At 41.4% G+C, this 16,073-nt stretch overlaps 1 long non-coding RNA gene across 4 annotated transcripts in view; it reads left to right on the forward strand.

Annotated features, from left to right (window-relative positions):
• LOC107974888 (uncharacterized) overlaps positions 1-16,073 on the forward strand; it is a 325,290-nt gene that overhangs the window by 181,221 nt on the left and 127,996 nt on the right. For all 4 annotated transcript variants that reach the window (XR_002943956.3, XR_010157339.1, XR_010157340.1 and 1 more), the window contains exon 3: positions 11,171-11,283. This is a non-coding gene — a long non-coding RNA (uncharacterized LOC107974888). The remainder of the gene's footprint in view (positions 1-11,170; positions 11,284-16,073) is intronic.

A 16,073-nucleotide genomic window follows, 5' to 3' on the forward strand; every position in this document is an offset into this window, starting at 1 on the left:
CCACCGCGCCCAGCCTAACACATTTTCTTTATCCACTCATGTAGGGGACACTCGGGTTATTTATACTGTTTGTTTATTGTGAATAATTTTGCTTTTCACATTGGCATACAAGTATTTGTTTGTGTCTGTGCTTTTAAAAAAAATTTTTTTTTTGAAATAGGATGTCACTCTGTCGCCCCAGCTAGAGTGCAGTGGCATGATCTCAGTTTACTGCAGCCTCAACCTCCCCAGCTGAAGTGATTCTTCCACCTTAGCCTCTGGAGTACAGGCACACACCACCACACTTGGCTAATTTTTTTTTTTTTTTTTTTTTGGTATTTTTTTTTAGAGATGGGTTTTCACCATGTTGCCTAGGCTGGTCTTGAATTCCTGGGCTCAAGTGATCCACCCGCCTCGGCTTCCCAAAATGCTGGGATTACAGGTGTAAGCCACTGTGCCTGGACTTTTTTTTTTTTTTTTTTTTTTTGAGACAGGGTCTGGCTCTGTCACCCACGCTGTAGTGCAGTAATATGATCTTGGCTCACTGCACCCTCAGCTTCCTGGGCTTACCTGCTTTTCATTCTTTTGCCACTCCTACTTTTTAATTTAAATTGGCAGGAGAAGGAAGATTTTAGTTCTAAGAATCTGATACTTTGTATGAATCTAGTAATTGTTCTTTGTATTTCGTAAGCTTAAAGGATTTTAGGAATTCTACCCGTTTTTTTGCCATTAATGTCTGTTGTGTCCTGAGAGGATGAAGACGGTAGTCAGAATTTGGTTATGGGAAAAGGGGACTCGTGGAAGTGGCCCAGGGCCCATCGGGGGAGCCAGCCTCTGTTTGCGTGCCCTGGCTCAGGTCGTGGTGTAATCGTTTGCTTGGGTCTGGAAGTAGTCTTTGATAGCATCTCATGTGATTGACTCTGTCTGGCCCTTGCTTCATTTCTCCACAGGGTTTGCCAGGCCATTAGAAGACTTAAGGAGATAGGGGCCAAAAGTACCGTGTGGGAAGAAGCTTTCACACTCTGCAGGATCTGTTTTTATTTGTAAGATGTGTCTGAACCTACCCAGACTTAGAGCTCAGCTAATTCCGCACTCATTTAGAATGATTGGTAGTAGGGCCAGTCTGAACTGTAAAATGTTTGAGAAATAGATTATGATTACCTTCAAGGATGCACCTTTGTGACAAAGAACTTAATAGACTTTCTTTAATTAAGAGATAGCTATAATTTATATTTAAGTAGCTTCATTTGTATACGGTAGGGGCTAAAGTCATTAAAAAGCAATGGTATTTTTAAGTAGTGCAGTTTCTCTTCCAATGTTGCTAGTTGGCCTATTAAATTTCCCCTGATAAACATTGTAAAGATAGGAGTTCAGTCTAGCCTTTCTTATCATGAATTGCCACCCCATAGAGACTATAAAGTATAAGGTTATCGCTCTGTACATCTAGGATTGCCCTCTTTGTTGACTGGATATGTAGCAGAGTTTTGTTGTTTTTTTTTTACGTGCATAAGCATTCTTTTGACCCTAGAGTGTAACAAACCCTCCCCTTTACCAGTCCCCAGCCTTAGCCTTCCGCCAAGCCTAATATTCTCACCCCAAGAGATTCTTTTGGCTTAAAACCCTTCTTTCCAGGAAGTTGTTAAATCTAACAGAGAAAGAGAGAGAGAGAACCAGACTCCGTATATACATTGTTAAGTGTCAGAGAGTTCTAGGAGGGGTGTGTGTGTGGTGTGGGGGGGCGGGAGGGATGAGTGTGTATGTGTGTGTGTGTCTATGTATGTTTCTGTTTTCTTTTGAATGGACGAAAGGACTGTAAATCTATTCTGGATCACCTGGATGATCACTCGGGGAGTGTTGACCACACTCTTTCAGTTCCCAAGTTTGCGTGGAAGTTGATGCTCACACAGGGACCAAGGGAAAGCTAATACTACCCCATCCCAAGGTAGACTGAAGAGAAGACAGAGTGTGAAAACTAAGTCATCAACGGCCCACACTAACTAAGGTATTCCAAACTCAAAAAAGCCTGGTAGTTGATACCTTATTCATTGCTGGTGAAGGTGAACACAGAGCCAGCTTTGTAGGTCCTAAGTTCATTAGGATTTTTTCCTTGAATAATCTTTTGGTATTATATTTTGGGGTCTCATTAGATTGATTAACCTTTCAAAATAATGGAACAGAGGTTAACGTGGGTTTATCATTAAAAAGGAGTAATTACAACAATGGTAATAATAACTTATGAAGCCCTTTGTGTGTCCTGGGCACAGGGCTAAATGCTTTCCTTGTATTGTTGCATTGAATCTTCACAACTTCCCCATGAGTAAGCATTCTTACCATATCCACTTTACAGGAAAGCAGATAGAAACTAAGAGTTTCAGTCGCTTACCCGAATCACACAGTGGGATTTAAACCCAGGCAGTCTGACTCCAGACCCATCATTCTAAGCCACTGTGCTGGCCTCCCACAGTGAAACAGAAAGCATAAAACTATATTGCAGGATTCTAGATTCTAAGAATCTGGTATTTTGTCTGTGGAAACAACTCAAGTGTCCATCAACAGATAAATGGATGGTGCATTCTGTCACATTTATGTCAATGTGTTGGATTTTATTGGCACTGTAACTTTGTTTTTAATTTATAAATAAATCACATATATATATTTACACATTTGTTTGGGTTTAATAGTTGTTTACTATTAAACAACTTTATAGTTTAAAGAACTATAAGCATATGAGGTTTATACCTAGTTTTATATATTTGTGCATATTTTAGTAATATTATAATAAAAGTGGCTTAGGTCAACACTGGCAGGCCACAGTAGTATGTCATTAACACCCTGAACACATTAACACTGTTTACTTTAAATAAAATCCCTTAATAGCCTAAGAGACTGAACCTATTTTGATGGCTGAGAATGAAGAGGTCATGAGAAGGTTCAAAACAGAAGTTCAGAAGTGGATCTGCGGTTGGTTACGAGGCACCAGACGGGCGGGTTGATGGTTATTTTCTCTCAGCTTTTTGAAGACCAGATTCTGCTCTGTCCTGGCCACTGTCGCCGTGTTGAGAAGTCTGCTGCCACTGTAAATGCCACTGTGGAGGACATCATTCTTTCCTCCAGCTATTTTTTTTTTTTTTTTTTTTTTCGAGACAGAGTTTCACTCTTGTTGCCCAGGCTGGAGTGCAAAGGCGTGATCTCAGCTCATCGCAACCTCCGCCTCCTAGGTTCAAGCGATTCTCCTGCCTCAGCCTCCCTGGGATTACAGGCATACTCCACCACGCCCCACTAATTTTGTATTTTTAGTAGAGACGGGGTGTCACCATGTTGGTCAGGGTGGTCTCGATCTCCCGATCTCAGGTGATCTGCCTGCCTTGGCCTCCCAAGGTGCTGGGATTACAGGTGTGAGCCACCACTCCTGGGTCTTCGAGCTATTTTTAAGATATTCTCTGTAGCATTCTTCATGCTCACAAAGGTATTCCTAAATGTGGATATGGTTTTATTTGTACTGAAGGGGACTCCATGTTCTTCCTGAACCTCAGGATTCTTGTCTTTCCTCAAAACTGGAAAACCATCGGTGATAATCTCTCCACACACCATCTCACCACATTTCCACGCTTCTGTCCTACAGGAACTCCTCCTCTCATTCTATTTTTCATGCCTCTGCCCTGCTCATTTATCTCACCACATGGCATTCTGGTTAATTTCTGCAAATCTATTTTTCTGTTTTCTGTGTTCTCTTCAGATGTGTTCAATATATTAACCCATACATTAGGATTTTTTTTTTTTTTTTTTTTTTTTTTTTTTGAGATGGAGTCTCGCTCTGTCGCCCAGGCTGGAGTGCAGTGGCTCCATCTCCGCTTACTGCAAGCTCCACCTCCTGGGTTCACGCCATTCTCCTGCCTCAGCCTCCCGAGTAGCTGGGACTACAGGCGCCCGCCTCCACGCCTGGCTAATTTTTTTGTATTTTTAGTAGAGACAGGGTTTCACCGTGTTAGCCAGGATGGTCTCGATCTCCTGATCTCGTGATCCACCCGCCTCGGCCTCCCAAAGTGCTGGGATTACAGGCGTGAGCCGCCGTGCCCGGCCACATTAGGATTTTTTTAATGGAGGGGGGAAGTTTATGTCATCATTTACTTTTTAAAACAACTTTATCGAGATTGAATTTATGTACAATAATGCATACCTATTTATATTTATTAATATTTATTTTAACTTCAAAATCATCACATTTATTGCTCCTTTAATTTCCCAAGTTTTCTTTTTTTAACTTTTATTTTAGGTTTGAGGGTACCTGTGAAGGTTTGTTACATAGGTAAACTCGTGTCATGGGGGTTTGTTGTACAGATTATTTCATCACCCAGGTATTAAGCCTCGTACCCAATAAGTATTGTTTCTGTTCCTCTCCTTCCTTCCATCCTCAAGTAAACCTCAGTGTCTGTTGTTTCTTCCTTTATAAGTTCTCATCATTTAGCTCCCACTTACAAGTGAGAATGTGGTATTTGGCTTTCTGTTCCTGTGTTAGTTTGCTGAGGATAATGGCCTCCAGCTCCATCCATGTTCCCACAAAAGACTGGTCTCATTCTTTCTTATGGCTGCATAAAAAAGTACATGTGGTACATATACACCATGGAATACATGGTGTATTCCATGGTGTATATATACCACATGTTCTTTAGTTTGTCATTGATGGACATTTAGGTTGATTTCGTGTCTTTGCTATTGTTAATAGGAGCACATCTATTTAAATTGTACAATTAGATACATTTTGATGAATGTATATACCCATGAAATCACCACCACACTCAAAATACAGAACATTTCTATCAACCCTAAAACTTTCCCTATGACCCTTTGGGAAATTTTCAATAATTATTTCTTCAGATATTTTTTCTATTCCCTCCTCTCTCCTCTTCCTCTGGAATTACAATCATACGTATACTGAACATCTGGATATTGCTCCCCCAGGTCTCTAAGGTTCTCTCCATTTTTCTTCAATCTTCATTTTTTCTGTTGTTTGGGTGTGGCATTTCTGTTGCATTATCTTTATGTTCCTTGATTCTTCCTTCTGCCATTCCCAATATTCAGTTAAGCCCATCTAGTGAACTTTTAAATTGTCAGATTTTGTACTTTTCAGCTCTAGAATTTCCCCCTTTTTTATTTTATATGTGTTTTAGTTTTAATTTCTCCACTGAGAGTTCCAAGCTGTTCATTCAATGTATACCACATTTTCCTTTGATTCTTCAAACATATTTATAATAACTTGTTTAAAGATTTTTGTCTGCTAAATGCAACATCTGGAGCCACTCAGAATCAGTTACTATTGGCTGCCTTTTTCTCTGAGTGTAGAGTGCACTTTAATGTTTCTTTGCATGTATAGTAATTTCTGGTTGAAAGTTGGGCCTTAAGGCTGGGCGCGGTGGTTCATGCCTTTGATCCCAGCACTTTGGGAGGCCAAGATGGGCGGATCACAAGGTCAGGAGATCGAGACCATCCTGGCTAACACGGTGAAACCCTGTCTCTACTAAAAATACAAAAACAAAATTAGCCGGGCATGGTGGTGGGTGCCTGTAGTCCCAGCTACTCGGGAGGCTGAGGCAGGAGAATGGGGTGAACCCAGGAGATGGAGCTTGCAGTGAGCCGAGATCCTGCCACTGCACTCCAGCCTTGGCGACAGAGCGGCCATCTCAAAAAAAAAAAAAAAAAAAGAAAGAAAGAAAGTTGGGCCTTATGGATAATACATTATGGCAACTCTAGATTCTGTTGTATTCTTCTGAGGACTACTGAGTTTTTGTTCTAGTAGGCGCTGACTTGTTTAGTCTCCAACCACAAACTTTGTCTCCCTGTGATACACAGCAGCCAATATCTCTCTTCTCATGGCGTCCTATTGCTGCTTTTCTGCCTGCCCCTTTGGGGGTTTTCCCTGTTTCTGTGTAATTTGGTAGTTAGCCAACGATTTCAGCAGAGATGGAAGTCACCTTCTTTGTGCACTTTCTTGCTTATAGGTGTTCCCTCTCCCTGATTTGTAGCTATTTGGCTGATTTTAGGCTGTCTCTGTCATTTCAAGGCTGCAAGATTCAATTTTCTGCCACCTGCATTGTGCATGGTTAGGAAATGTACTAAGTCTGTTTGTTTGTTTGTTTTTAAAAGGCAACACATTCACATTGCTCTGTTGTATTCAAGGGGAGATTTCTCTCTGGTTTCTGTCTCCTTTTTCACCAGGTTCCTTAGGGTCTTTTACCACATATGTGTAGTTTAGCTTTTGGCCACAGACCTGGACAGAGTTTATACTCAGAGTTTTATACTTCTTCAGTGGTTTTTCTGCTGCCAGTACTTTTCCTGTAGACTTCTAGCTACTCTTCAGCCTTGAACTCCTATCTGTGGAACCTTTAGCTAGTAAGGCTGTGGTTTTCCATGGCTGTTTTTCACAGCCCTAGCTGTGAGGGCTGGGCATCACCCTCGGGTGAGGAAGATATAAAGTTGAAATTCCTAGTCCTTCCTGTGGCAGTTTTTAAGATTAAAGTCTCCTGCTTCTATCTGCTTTTGGATTCTCTCCAGGGTCTTTAAATAGTTCTTCTTAAAAAAAGTTGTTTGTTGTTTTTTTTTTTCCCCCTAAACCTGTTTTTATCATTGTTGTCGGTGGGAACATTTCAAAACCACTTCAATCCTCTGCCATTTCTGGAAGTTTCTGCCTATTGGGTTTTTAATTTCAATGTCTCCATTTTTCATTTGAAGTTTTATTTAGTTACTTTCTGAATTAAATCTGCTAGTGTTTATGATAGCCTTTTTATTTCTCAATTTTAAGTCCTTTTTGAAAAACGTGTTGGATCATTTTGAAGATGCTTATTTTATGGCCTGTATCCAGTCAGTGTCCTGAAGCTCTTGAATGTTCAGTATCTGAAGCTCTTGCATGTTCAGAAGTGCCTTTTGGTGTGTCTGCTGACTCTCTTTTAACTTTTTGTAAGTAATTTTTGAATTATGAGCTATTGATCGGGGTGCAGTAAACATGGAAACATCAAGCATCTTGATTTAGGGCTTTAGATCTACAGAGAGGCTTTTCTTTGCTGTCACCTGGTGTCCCAGGAATATCGCGGACCTCTTTCTTATGTTATTTTCTAAGGCTAAGGGTTCCTAGACCAAGCAGGTATAACTTTGTAACCCAAATCGTCTTGAGGACAGGCTCATGATTATAAAGTCTTGGAGAACTTTCTTCTTCATGGCACAGGGTTGAAGAGAGCCACATCCTCAGGCCAATGAATAGGCTATTTTTTTGATCCATCCCTTCTCTGACTAGAGTGTAGTTCTTCAAAACTCCTGGTTAGGAGATGTCTCAATTGTGGTTCCTGCCTACCTTCAGCTCAAGACCTTGTTTCCTACCTGCTCCTGCTCCCTGAGGAGTGTAAAAACCTCATCTACTTGACTAATGAACCCCCAATACTGCCCACTTACTGCTATGATTTTTTAATTTTCCTTTTTGATTTGACTCTCTACTTTGGGAATTTTAAAACAGAAGTAAAAAGAATAGTGTAATAAACACTCATACACCCACTGCTTAACAACTTACATTAGAGTTTTCCAGAGAACCAGAACCAATAGGGTGTGTGTGTATGTGTGTGTGTGTGTGTGTGTGTGTCTGTGTGTATGAGATAGTTAGATATTTATTTTAAGGAATTGGCTTGCATGATTGTGGAGGCTGGCAAGTCCATTGTACCTGCAGGGTATGATGGCATGCTGAAAACTCAAGTAAGAGCATGGTAGTACTTGCCTGTAGTCCCAGCTACTTAGGAATATGGGGTGGGTGGATCCCTTGAGGCCAGGAATTTGAGGTTGCAGTGAGCTATGATCATGCCACTGCACTCCAGCCGGGAGACAAAGTGTGAGACTCTCATCTCAAAATAAATAAGGAAAAAAATACCTAAAGGAAGAACTGATGTTGTAGTTTGAGTGTGAAAGCTGTCTGCTGGCATAATTCTTTCCTCCTCAAGGGAGGTCAGTCTTTTTCCTATTCAGGCCTTCAGCTGATTGGATGAGGCCCACCCGCGTTATGGAGGAGAATCTGCTTTACTCAAAGTCTAATTAAATGTTAACCTTACATAGAAGATATCTTTACAGAAGTATCTAGAATAATACTTGACCAAATATTGGGGGACTGCAGCCTAGACACATTGACACATAAAATTAACCACTATACAAATTAATAATAATTCCCTAATATCCTTCAATAAATCCTTAATAATTTTTAAATATCATTTAATGCCCATTTCATATTCACATTCCTCCAATTTTTTCAAAATTGTCTTTCATAGTTGTATTTTGCAAATCAAGTTCCAGTCAAAGACTAAGCATTTATTTAATTATTACGTCTTTTAATTCTTCCTTAATTTAAAACAAGTAGAAGAAATCTTCCAGAGAATATGACAAAAAACACCAAAAGATGGAAAATAAGAGAGAGATAGAAAAAAAAGAACATTAAAGGATCAAGTCAGGAAGTCAAGCTTCTACTAACAGTAAAGCCGGGTTGGCGGGGGATGCTTAATAAATGGATAGGAGACAATTATCTAAGAAATTTCACCAAAGAATTTCCTAGAACCAAAGGACATACGTTTCTAGATTGGAAGGGCCCACCGCAAACTCAACACAGTGAATAAAAAGATCCACACTAAGACTCACTATTAAAACATTTCAAATACTGATGCAAAGAAGATACTGAAAACTTCCAGAGGAAAAGAAGGCATGCCATATAATTGATCAGAAATCAGAATGACATCACACTTTTTCATTTCAATACTCTTAGGGGACAAGAGAACAATGCCTTCATGTTTATGAGGGAGAATAATTTCCAACTGAAATTTCCATACCCAGCCAGACTGTCACAGAAATAAAAGGTTAGAATGAAGACATTTTCAGCACAAAGCCCCTTTAAAAAGGGACTTTCCATGTACCATTTATAAAAAAGCTACTGGAGGATATTCTAAAAGATGAGTAGGTGGGTGAAGAATAAATCAAGAAAGAAGATTCTGTGGGATCCTAGAAAAGCCAGTTTAAAACAGGAGGGAGTTATAAGGAATCCCAGGAAAATCATGGAGGGAAGCCACAGGGTGACTGCTCTGCAGAAGGCCCCAAGAACAGCCTCACAAATTGGAGAAAGAGATTGGAGGGCTTCAGAACGGATATTGCAATGAAAAATTGAAGTGATAAGCAATGTAGTTGACTGTACTGAGAGGCTTTTTAGAGTTTTACCAGAAAGTTTGGGGCTGAATTAATGACTTTTTATTTTTTTTTTGAGACGGAGTCTCGCTCTGTCACCCATGCTGGAGTACAGTGGCGCGATCTCAGCTCACTGCAACCTCCACCTGCCGGGTTCAAGCAGTTCTCCTGCCTCAGCCTCCTGAGTAGCTGGGACTACAGGCGCCTGCTACCACTCCCAGCTAATTTTTTGAATTTTCAGTAGAGACGGAGTTTCACCGTGTTAGCCAGGATGGTCTCAATCTCCTGACGGTGTGATCCGCCAGCCTTGGCCTCCCAAAGTGCTGGGATTACAGGTGTGAGCCACCGCACCTGACTTGAGCTAATGATAAGTAGGTTGAAAATGGAGGAAATAAAAACCAGACACTGATGTAAGAAAAGACACGTAATCATCTGTGTGGTCTTTATGCAACTAACAGTTACATAGTTTTACTAATGTAAACATTGAATGTTGATCTAACCAACGGTGTGCTGTGGCTACATAGGGAGGGTGCAAATGGCACTGGGATGCAGTAGAGTCTATGTATACATCTGGCTGGCGGATAGGGCAAAAAGCTAAATCCTTATTTCCCATAATGAAGCAAATAGACACTGTTTAATATTGAAAAAAAGATCAGGAAATGCAATATCAACATGACGTTTAGAAATACAAAGTTATCAAAAGAAATATCTAGAGGAAATGAAAGTAGTTGCCTCTGGGGAGCAGGAAGTGGGTGCAATGGGAGGGGAAGCTGCTGTTTTTTGTTATAAACCCTATAGTATCGTATGACTTTTAAAACTATGGATCTGCATTCATTTGATAATATTTTAAAATAAAAAATTTAAAATTCATTAATTTCAGATTTTGTTTGTTTTGCGATAGGGTCTCACTCTGTCGCCCAGGCTGGAGTGCAGTAGTGCGATCCCAGCCCACTGCAGCCTCAACCTCCCAGGCTCAACAGATCCTCCTACCTTAGCCTCCCAAGTAGCTGGCAATATAGGTGTGTGCCACCACACCTGGCTAATTTTTGTATTTTTTGTAGAGAGGGGATTTCGCCATATTGCCCAGGCTGGTCTCAAACTCCTGGGCTCCTGGGCTCAAGCAATCCACCTCCCAAAGTGCTGGAATTACAGGCATTAGCCACCACGCCCACCCTTATTTCAGATTTTTAAATACTCTTAGTAACTTACTGTGGCACACATCACCATGCAGTATAACATCATCATGTTGGTGAAGTTCTAAGTCACCATCACCTTCTTCAGTGCAGGATAGTCTACCTCCTAAATTTTCATTGTTCAGTACAGTAGCCACTAGCCGTGCATTGCTATTTCAATTTAAATTAATTAAATTTACATAAAATTCAAATTTTAATTCTTCAGTCACACAATTCACATTTCCAAGTGCTCAAGAGTCACACGTGGCTAATGACTACCATACTGCACAGCACAGATATCATTTCCATCATTATAGAAAATTCTGTGGACAGCACTACCCTAAATTGTTCTCAGATTCATCCCTTATTCCCAGCATGCTGCCATTCTCTCTGATGCAGTATAGAGTAGTGATGGAAGATGTGGACCCTGGAGTCAGAATACATGAGCTCAAGTATGGGTGTCATCACTTACTTGCTGTGTGAGTTTGGGTATATCATATATCCTCTTGGTGCTTCAGTTTCCCCATCTATAAGATGAAGATATAAACAGCATCATCACCTCCTGAGGGTTGTAAGGGTAGACTGTGATAATGCATTTATATAAAGTGCTTAGCACCATGCCTGGCCCATGGGAAACACCCAGTAAAGGTTGCCTGCTGCAATTACTCTTCCTCCTCTTCCTCCGCCTCCTCCTCCTCCTCTCCAACCCCCCATATCCTGTCAGCCACTTCTGAGCTCTCATGCAGCCCTGAAGGACAGTTCCCAATCAAACTCAAAGCTTCCCACCTCAAAGCCCACCTGTCTGTCTTTCTCTCCCCAAGGACTTCCTTGAGTGCTCCAGGAGCTTGTCATTCCAGAGACAGAGCAGCCCAGAAGTCCTGGGATTTACACCTCTAGTAGAAACCCTCAACCAGAGAAGGATGGAAGTCAATGGGTAAGTACCCCAGCTTCCCTTTTTGGGCAATTCTTAGGTGTTTCATCCATAATTCCTCAGAGTGCCCCCATTGGAATTAAGGCCAGTTTTCTACAGCAGTGACCTGCTCAGGGACATGCCTTTTGTTGGCCCTTCTCCCTTCCATGTCTGACTTTCTCCTCCCTCAACTTGTACTTCTTGGACTTTCCTCTCAACCTGCACCCAAGTCATGGTCTCAGGGTCTGTTTTTGGGGGACCCACGCCAAGACTATTATTATCATCGTCATTGTCATCATCATCATTGTCAATTCATTTTCTTTCTTTCTTTCTTTCTTTCTTTCTTTCTTTTTTTTTTTTTTTTTTTTGAGACAGAGTCTTGTTCTTTTGCCCAGGCTGGAGTGCAGTGGTGTGATCTCAGCTCACTGCAACCTCTGCCTCCTGGGTTCAAGTGATTCTCATGCCTCAGCCTCCTGAGTAGCTGGGATTACAGGCATATGCCACCACGCCCAGCTAATTTTTGCATTTTTGGTAGAGATGGGGTTTCACCGTGTTGGCCAGGCTGGTCTCAAACTTCTGGCCTCAAGTGATTCTCCTGCCTCGGCCTCCCAAAGTGCTGGGATTACAGGCGTGAGTCACTGCACCTGGCCAATTTATTTTCTCCTTTTCTCAACACCAAGCTCCTGCAGGAGCCTCCTGGCTGATTTTCCCATCTTCTTTTCCATACTACAGCTAGAGCTATCTCAGTTTAATCAAAATGTCAAGTTATGACTTACCTGCTTAAAATCTCCACTGGTTCCTTCTTGCCTAAAGGCAGAGTGGAAGCTTAGTCCTGCAATAAAGAACCTTCCCAAATTCCCCAGATTTGTGAAGTAAGTTTCCTACTTTACAGGCTTCACCTCTGGCAAGTTGTGCTGCTCAGCATCCTTTAAGCCTGGTGTTCTTGTGCTTGTGCCCAAACCCGTGCTGTCTCCTCTGACTGGAGTCATAATAATAGCAGTAATAGTAAATACTCATGGACCACTTTCCCTGTGCCTCACAGTGTTTCTGTGCAATCTGCATGGCTTAGTTCACTGAATCCTCCTGCCAACTGTGTGAAGAAGCTTATGCTATTCTCTCTGTATTAGAGATAGGGAGACCAAGTCTTAGGGAAACCACAAATACAGTATTGGCATCAGAGGACTCCAGAGCTTGTGCCCTCTACTTGGCAGGAAAGTGACATCACACACACAGTTAACTCACAGGAAAGAAACTTACTCAGGAGAGAGAAAAGAAAAAGTCACAGTTAATAGTATGGGTGATCTGCTCATTCTTCTACTCCTTGCATTTGTGCTCTGGGCAGTGAGAGGTGAGGTGGGAGTCTGCTGTTACCCCAGTTTTCTGGGCCTCTCATACCAGGAGCACTTCTTGGCCAAGGGTGATTATGGTGCTTAATTATTCACTATATTCATAGGATGTAGCCCCCAAACACATGTCAGTGACTTCCTCTGGTGCTCAGCTGAAGAAGCAGTGATCTGTAATCTGTTTCCATGTGGGAGAAAGGAACGGCCATGTTGGATTTGCCCAAGGATGGTACATGCGTTTCCCTGCAGGCTTGTCGGGGGTGACTTTGACCACTTGTGGCTCCCTTTCATGCGTGACTCTCTGGTATCTAATCCACGAGTGAGGTGAGACTCCATGGTCCTGCTTCCCTTTCCTACTTCCCCACCTGGTAGACACCTGCTGTCTTAGTCTGTCTAGGCTGCTGTAAAAAAAAACTCACAGACTGAATAGCTTATAAACAACAGAAATTTATTGTTCACGATTCTGGAAGCTGGGAAGCTCGAGATCAAGGCACCAGCAGATTTGGTGTCTGGCAAGGGCCCACTTTCTGGTTCGTAGAAAGCGGTTCATGGCTCCTTTTGGCTATGTCCTCACAGTGGAAGAGACAAGGCAGTTCCATCAGGCCTCTTTTATAAGGGCACTAATTCCATTGACCAATCACCTCCCAAAGGTCCCACCTCCCACCACTATCACTCTGGTGATTTGGTTTCAACACATGAATTTTGGGGACATGCAAACATACAAACCATAGTGCCTGCTTGTCTCTTCTGATAGGACTGAAACGTTACTCAGCTGGGAAGTCTTCCCTAACTCCCCTGGGAAGAATTTTTCCTCCTACCTGTGTTCTGGTAGCATCCAGTCCATGTTCCTCTTAGTGCTCTCCTGTTACATTCTAATGATTTGTTCGTATATCACATTCTCCAGCCAAGTTGTGAGTGTGAAGCTCTCAATAGTGTCGGTTTTTTGTTCTCTAGATTCTTTGGTGTCTATTACAATCCCTTCTTCCATACCAGGAATTCAGAAACTACTTTATTGTTTAGTTGTCAGGAAGGCAGATCTCCATGCCTTTTAAACTTTTATTTATTTATTTTTTCTGAGATTTTCCGAGACAGTCTCACTCTGTCACCCAGGCTGTAGTGCAGTGGCACGATCTCAGCTCACTGCAACCTCTGCCTCCCAGGTTCAGGTGATTCTTGTGCCTCAGCCTCCCGAATAGCTGGGATTACAGGCATGCGCCACCATGTCTGGCTAATTTTTGTGTTTTCAGTAGAGATGGGGTTTCTCCACGTTAGCCAGGCTGGTCTCGAATTCCTGACCTCAAATGATCCACCTGCCTCGGCCTCCCTAAGTGCTGGGATTACAGATGTGAGCCACCGTGGCTCACATGGTGAGGCATGGCACCCAGCCCCATGCCTTTTAGAAAAAGGAATGAGATCAATTCAGAGTGGTTATTATAAAGAATCAGTCATGTTTCTTATAGAACCTGGAATACCAAAAATATTCTGTCTCTATTCACTTTATTTCCCTTTGGTTTCTTTGTTCTTTCCATGGGATCACTATTTGACCTTAGGACTCTAAGGAGCTAGTTTCTGAAAAGTAATGTGAGCTGTTGAGTTTTCCTCCTTAGATCTATAAAAACATATGTATGTTGTCTATTTTCATACCCAGATTAAGACATTGCCTCCAGCCAGCCAATTTCCCTTCTCCTGTCTCTGAATCATGAAACTGGCACCATCTCTGAAAAGCTTCCAAGTTGTCTTTCTGTTTTTGTAGCTTGTGAAAGATGTGGTTTTTGGTTGTGTGATTCTTTTTAAGCTGCCTCATTTGTTTTTGGACTGAATAGTAGCATAGCTACCCAAACTTGGACAGAAACATCAAATTCAGAATCTCTGGAAGTACAGCAATAAGAAGCTAATTACTTCATGTTTTCAATATGAATGAGACTCAGATACAGAACAGAATCACTGCTTCCCTGTTCTAACTCGCACCTCAGCTATGCTGGCAAACCTTGTTTTTCCTTTTGGGTTTAAGGGAATATGCTGGGAATAAAAAGCATTTTCCTCTACTCCACCTGCTGAATGGAATGAATAAAAGCCTCCATGAAAGATCTAAGTATTTAGCAAATACAACTTCAGCTTCCAAAGTTTCACGTCTGAAATACATTTCAAAGTTTCATATTTGAATCTAGGCCAGAAACGTGCATGCTGATACTGATTATTTGTGTCCTTTGGCAGAGGGTCTAGGGAAGTGTTACAATTCAGCTGTGTGGTGAGAGAGGATGATCGCGTATATGTGGCTTCTATGTGGTTGTCTGCAGATGGTGGAGAATGAAGTCCACCAGCTTCCCTCTTCTATCACTAGCTTCTACCTCCCTGCCTGGCCTCCCTTCATACCATGCCCTGCCGCCCCTTGCTTTCTATACTTGAGCCTCGCTGGCATCATTCTTCCTGCCACAGGGCCTTGGCACATGCTGCTGCCTCTATCTGGAGTGTTCTTCATAAGCCTTGCCATATCTCTTTAACTAGTCAACTCTTACTCTTCCTTCAGATATCAGCTCACTTACTGGGGGAAGCTCTTAAGTGAAATGAAGTGAAATCCCCTTCTTATATGGTCTAAGGACACTGGATACTTCTTTGCAAGCAGCTGTGACAGTTGCAGTTTTACATTTCTCTGTGTGATTCCTTGGGTAAATTACTTGCTAAAGTGTGGTATCTGTATGATGGGAGAGATGATATGTGGATGTCCTTTTATGATGTTAAAGTTATATGTTTATTTTAATGTGTATTAGAAGAAATATCTATATAGTACTACTAGTAATGAATACTTACACTTTTATGAGTATTTTTGCATAAAGTGGGCCTTAAAGTAGATAAAACAATCTGTCTTACATAAATTATATGAATTAGAAGTACCATAATCAGACAATAGGTATATATGGCAAAAATTTTGGAAGTAGTATGCAAATGATTGAAATTTGAAAAATGAGGTGTTCATCAATATCTGTCTCCTTTTATGAGAGTGTAAGCTCCAGGAAAGAGGTTTACTGTGCACCCTTGCACCCACCAGACCGAGTGCATATTTAGGTCTCAAGAAATATTTGTTGAAAGAATGGACAAGTGATTGAATGAAAAACCTAGTAACTTAACCAGTGCCCCTCCCAAGTAACATTAGGACAGGTGATTAGAAAGAAGGTTAAGGTTTTATTGAGGATCATCCATATAGATTGCAGACAGGGGATAGGCTGGAACTTTGTAGAATGCCTATACTCATTTTGATGACCAGAGCAAGAAAAACGATATGACCCTTGAACTAGCTGAAGAGAGCTATGGTATCTTTTAAATCTTCCCATAACTAAACAAATCTCGTTTCTTTAGTTGTTTTTTGTTTGTTTGTTTTGTATATGTTTTTCTGGCCCTTTACTAGTCATCTGTTATTCTCCACATAATTTTGTTTTAAAATTTATAAAAGTTTATTTAATATGCAGCATCTAG

This window comes from Pan troglodytes, chromosome 4 (assembly GCF_028858775.2).
Source record: "Pan troglodytes isolate AG18354 chromosome 4, NHGRI_mPanTro3-v2.0_pri, whole genome shotgun sequence".
NCBI lineage: Eukaryota > Metazoa > Chordata > Mammalia > Primates > Hominidae > Pan > Pan troglodytes.